Source organism: Microtus ochrogaster, unplaced genomic scaffold, assembly GCF_000317375.1.
Source record: "Microtus ochrogaster isolate Prairie Vole_2 unplaced genomic scaffold, MicOch1.0 UNK10, whole genome shotgun sequence".
NCBI lineage: Eukaryota > Metazoa > Chordata > Mammalia > Rodentia > Cricetidae > Microtus > Microtus ochrogaster.
In genome coordinates this window covers 1,583,658-1,589,787 of record NW_004949108.1, presented here as the reverse complement: position 1 = coordinate 1,589,787, position 6,130 = coordinate 1,583,658, and the positions used below count along the sequence as shown (strand labels likewise).

At 47.1% G+C, this 6,130-nt stretch overlaps 1 pseudogene; it reads right to left on the bottom strand.

Annotated features, from left to right (window-relative positions):
- Positions 1–1,397: 1,397 nt before the first annotated feature.
- On the bottom strand, positions 1,398–5,391 carry LOC101985382 (annotated as a pseudogene).
- Positions 5,392–6,130: the final 739 nt, after the last annotated feature.

Sequence of the window (6,130 nt, the reverse complement as noted above, 5' to 3'; positions counted from 1 at the left end):
GCAGAGGTACAGCTGTAGACCTCAGCGACTCGGGGTCCAAAGCACATTGAGAGTGATGAGTTTTGGGGTGCATTGCAAGTCAGGGTGGCCATTTTGGATGGCAGTGACATTAGCAGTCGGGTAAAACCTTCTATGGCTCTCCCGTTTCATTCCTAAGTGAAATCCGCACCACTACCCTTATCTCCTTTGAGAATGGTTTACTTGACAACACAGAAGTAATTTTTCTCAATGACCTCACTAACTCTTACCTGCCCTATATTGTCACTAGTGAATCCTCTGCCTCGGTTCTAACCCATCAGAGTTTGGCCAAACGGAGGCTTGCTACAGCCATACTTGGAGAATCCATGGCTGTTCACTCCTGACTCAGTCTTGGTAGAATTGCCTTCAGGCTGTTCAGATACTAACTGTGCACCCACCCTAAGACATACATACATCCTCTTCTTTAATCCTTAACTGCGGACCACAGGGAACTCATCCAGAGCACAGAGCAGCAATCCTCCCAGACATGTGCCCCTTCAATCCCATGCATTGCCTTTCTTTCACTGTGAGAGCAATGCTGACATGACCTAGCTTTCTAAATTTTAATCCCAAAGCAAGAGTAGATTATGCTCATCTATGCAGCCTCTCAGATGGAACTGGAAAGATCTCCTGGCCTGCACTGCTCTCCCAGAGGAACTGAGTTTGATTCCCCATACCACCTTCAAATGACTCACAGCCCTGTAATTCCAGCTTCAAGGGGATTTGATGCCTTTGGTCTCTGAAGGCATGTTCACTCTTGTGCACATAACACATATACCTAATTAAAAATAAAATTAAGACAAAACAAAAATCTCTTTGTTAATGCATAGTGTCAAACCTAGTCAAATGCCACTTTCATAAGGAAGTATCAATTGACAAAGCTCATTGACTTCTCTCTCTCTCTCTCTCTCTCTCTCTCTCTCTCTCTCTCTCTCTCCTATCCCTATCTCAAGTGCAATGAACTTTATTGATGACATTCAAGAAAGCAGGGGTTCCTAAACCTCTGCCACTCTTGGGCCCCGGGGATGTAAACTGTGAGAAGAGATGTTCAATGTTGGGGGCTGAGTTGGGAGAGAAACTCCTCAGCAGCTGAGAGCCTCTGTCTCACTCCCATGTTCTTGCTGGGGTGGTTAGTCCGAAGCATCTTACTCCTTGGAGGCCATGTAGGCCACAAGGTTCACCACCCACCCTGTTGCTGTTGCTGTATTCATTGTCACACCAGGAAACGAGAGCAATGCCAGCCCCAGAATCACTGTTAGATTTGCAGGAGAAAACCTACTCCTCAGTGCAGCCCAGAATGCCCTTTAGTGGGCCCTCTGATGCCTACTTCACAGGCTTCTTGATGTCCTTGTACTTGGCAGCTTTCTCCAGGCAGCGTGTCAGATCCACAGCAGTACACTGAGGGCAGAAACACAGAGTTCCGTGCCAGTGAGCATCCCATTCAGCTCCGGGATGACCTTGCCTACAGCCTTGGCATTGCCAGTGAATACAGGGATGATGTTCTGGGAAGCCCCATAGCCATCATTCTGGAGCTTCCCAGAAGTGTCATCTATAGTCTTTTGTGTGGCAATGATGGCATGGACTGTGATGATGAGTCATTTTACAAAGCCAAGGTTGTCATGGATGAGTTGGGATGGAGGAGGGGGGCGGCTGAGCAGTTGGTACCTCAGTATACATTGCCGACAATCTTGAACTAGTTGTCATGCTCCTCATGGCCCATACCCATCATGGACAAGGGGGCATCATCAGAAGGCACAGAGATGATGCCCCTTGTGGATCTACCCTTCAAGTAGACCCTGTTCTTCTCCACAGTCGTGAGAGCATCCGTAGACTCCACAACATACTTGGCACTAACATCACCCCATTTAATGTTGGTGGGATCTTCCTCCTGGATGATGGTGATGGTTTTCCAGTATTTCAATTTAGGCAACACAATTTCAGTGATCAGCAATTCATGTCTTATATAATGGTGTTTGCTCCCAACATTAGATTTCTGAATGAAGCTATTTTGTTTAGATGAGCACTTTCCCGTGAAATACTTTAGATTATCCTTAGGAGAAATGAGTGAGGTGGAAAGTTGTTTCTATAGGAACTATTTATTGTTCTCTCTTCTTTAGCAAGCACTCTAGACCTTCCTACCTCTGAGGTCCCTTAGGTCATGATGAAGAGGTTACATCTGGTCCTAATGGTGATGAGAAATACCTCTGCAAGTTGTAATAGGTGAATAATCTGGCCAGGCTTCATTTTCAAAAGACCTGCTAGTTAGAAAGACAGAGAAGGTATTTGAACAAAACAAGTCTGGAGGAATCTTCCCTTTGAGAATGCTGTATGGTTTTTAGAGAGACTTTAACCCAATGTCTGGCATCTGCCCGCAGCTCCTGGGAAGTCATTTCTTAACCTTGGGTTTAATTTCTGATAAAGTAATTTTCGTTTGTTTGGGGCTTTGGGTCATGCACACAGAACCTAATAGTGTGGTTTGGAATGGGGTTTCTGCTTCTGCAGTATCAGTTGGGACCTCCAGAGGGAATGGAAACTGAGTTTTGAGGTCAGGTTCTTTACTTGGTAGTTAGGGTGATGCTGTTGAGCTTCAAACACTCTCAGAACACTAAAGAAGGCTGGAGCACATTTGTTGCCGGTGCTTCTTGGTGAATAGCAACCCACACCTTAGTCCATAACCCTTCTAGAGAGGAGACCAGGCAATTCCATGTTGGGAACTCTGATGGGCTCCGCCCTGGATACCTGTATCTCTCCCCTTGTGTGACTGTACTGTGTGTCCTTTATCTGTTAATACAGGCTCCAGCAATGTCTCCTGAGTTCCTTTTGTGAGCTATTAAAACCCGGTGGGACATGGAAACTTGGAGCACGTAGATAGTGCTAGAGGATAAGGTCATCTTAGGCAACAGCTCCTGAATTTGGTGCCAGGAAGGAGGCCAAACCTCCCTTAGGATTTCACAGGTGTCCCCAACAAGGAACAGAAGTGGGAATGAGTGAGCATGGACTTGTTGCTGCGACTTTTATCAAGAGCTATAGTAAGGCTTGTGGACAGGCTGGACAGGTTGGGTGGGTGGAGGAGAGTGTTTAACACAATGGCCAGGTCACAGCCAGGCTGAATTGTTAAGTAGTTTTGTTTTCTAGATTTTTTTTTTTACCCATAGTGCTCAGAACAATCTGGGACATTTTAGATACATAACAAATGGTAAATGAAGGGCAGTCTGAGACCAAGGGGAAATGCAGACCAGGCTGGGAAATGAGAGTAGAATCGAGCGGTGGTTAGCAGTTTAAATGCCTCTGGATTTTAAATCCATCCGGGAAACCATTTTGTTTTAAACAGAATGCATATTTAGAATCCACAAATGGCTTGTCCCAGTTGGTTTGTCGCATGCATACAAAGGTGATTGAGGTGGTTTCTTGGCAAAGAGGTTAAAGTCTTTGATCATTGGGGGTCAGGAAGCATCAAGCTGAGCTGGGAGCTCTTGCTCCTTTTCAAAGTCGCATCGGGTCCACCTGTGGGATAGGCTCCAGCTCTTGGCTCTCTAGCATCTGGGACCCCCACAGACACCCTGAGCAAAACCTCCTGCCAGTGCCAGCTTCTTGTGTTGTGGCCTGCTTGGACCACTGGACTTGGTGACCGCAGGAGTGATGGAGCCCCGCCCATCAGGCTGTTTTGGTGGGCTGTATTTCAACACCGGTCAGGACTCCCTTGCCTAGTGACAGTTGTCTCATTTTCATGCTCTTTACTCTGGAAAGTTGGAACTATACAAATGTCCCCTTGACTCGGCTTCTGTGGTCACCACTGTCTCTCGGGGACTGCACGCACTCCGTCATTAAACCGACAGCAACAGGCAGGGGTGAAGTTTGCCTCCACCTGTTATCTGAGAGGCTCCTAAAGCTGCAGTCTAGTTAGAACAACGGTAGTGCTGGACACGTTTAGTGACTTCTGAGGGAGGGCAAATATAGTGCCACGTAACAAGATGCAAGGCCCAGGGTAAAGTCTCTGTAACTGCCGGCTACATTCATGTCTATTAGATGCAGTCTTGGTCACTGAAGTAAAAAATCTACTGTTGTTCATCTGTTGAAATCCGATTTCAGAGGCTTTCCACTTAAAAAAGAAATAACTCCGCTGCCTTAATTCTATGTACACATACCAAAAATCTCCTAAAATAGAGAGCATTACAAATTCTGTAAGGATAAAGTGGCCAACACAGAGATCATATGCTTTATACAGGGTGGATACAGCTACAGCCTACAGAGAAAGAATGGAAGGAACTTATTAAAACGGAATTCCTGTTCATCTCAGGGCTGTGCCACGCGTGGTTCCATGAAAAACCTCCTCCAGCAAGGCTACCATGAAGCCCTTCCCACAGTTTGCTGCATACGTTATTTTAATGGGGCTCTTTATGTTTGCCTGCGCTTCGGGTCTCGTTTATAGAACCAAATGGCAGGATGTGGGGCGTGGACACCGGTGTCTGCAGAGCTGTGGAGGGGCTGAGACTGAGATCAAGTTCCTTGTGAACTAAGCAGGTCTATGTCATTGTCCTTGCAACCAGTTAAGACTCTGGATATCTGAACAAAGAGGGAAAGAAAGCCAGTGAGCAGGGCTTTTAAAGCCAACTGCCCTGGTTTGGAGTGTTTAATCTCACACAGTCTCTCCTTCCCAGAACTTCTGTCATTTCATCCACACCTAGGGCAACAGGGGCCACACCGCATCCCCCTGGGGGCTACAGAGGTGGTGCCTGCAAGCAGCCCAACAAGTTTTCTTCCTGGGATGCGGACTGCTGGAGAGCAGCCCGGGAAAGATGGCTCCTGTGAGTTTCTTCTCGGCAATCCTGCTGCTTGGTTAGCACTTCACACAAGGACGACTCAGTGTAAAAACCTATTCTTTCTGTCATCGGGGACAGATGTTCCTAAGGGTCAGGTGGAGCTGAAAAAGGAGACTCAGAAGCAAAGCTGAGCGCTGGCATCTGAGCAAGGAACAGCACAGCCGTTTCTGGATTTTGGCTTTCTTCAATGCTCCCAGAGGCCAAGGACATTGTTCCATCGAATTCAGATGCTGAAGCATCATTGAGCAAATAGCAAAGCCCATCTTGAGTGGGTTCATTACTGTTACGTCAGTTCCATTTAGTTAATGCTGCATTTTCTAAAATCGTATTTTCCATAGAGTGATTATGAGTCAAAGACAAAAGGAAGAGAAAGTAAACTAATCAGTGCCCACAGAGTAAATGGCGTACCTAAACAAAGGCTTACGGGCTCGGCGATGGCCAAGGCAGCAAGCTTTCCAAGCATGGGTTCTGAGTGAGCATTACTCATGCTGCCAGCTCTTTGCTGGGTTCTCTTCAGTCCCTGGGCCGAGCTGAAGAAGTTAGCTGACTGCATCTGGACGTGGAGGTCCGCATTTCACATAGTTTCACGTTTCCGTTTTCTGGACAGCAGTGTGGTCTGCCTCTGGGTCTTCACCAGGGCCTCAGCTGCGAGGGCTCGGCGATCTGGCCAGCTCATGTTCCTTCCTACCCCTGGAGGATCATGGGACACACTCACAGATGAGCCGTGGCTGTTAACTTTAATGGGAGCTGTGAGAGCTTCTGTGGTGATTTAGTTCCACATTAGAGACCCTGACAGTTTTGCTCTGACTTCTGAATTAGTCGTTTCTTGAATTTAGGCCATCAGAGCTTCAGTTGTTCCTCAGAGTCATACACCAAATCAGGCTAATCCACTTGGCTGAGTGGAATACTTCCATGGCATCTCCCTTAATCCAAAAGGAAGGTGCAGTGGCTACCTTTGCATAGGCACTTCCACGCACCAGGCATCTGAAGGTTGGTTTCTCCCTATATTGTCTCTGGTACCTCTCGGGGAAGAAACTGCCATTACTATTGAGAGCCGGCCCAGGAAATACACAAAGGCATTTGTTCTTTGGGGTTGTGGGGTTGACTGGGGGCAGGATCGAAGGAAAGAGATAAAGGGGGAAGGGGTAGATTGCTTGTTTCAGGGCAAAAGGGAAAAGTGAGAGGAGAAATTGAGAAGAATAGAACTAGGTATCGAGGTGAACTTGGTATTACCTTGTGTCCTTCATGGCTCTGGTGTTCTCAGAACTTCACCAGCCTGCTTAGGAAGCATG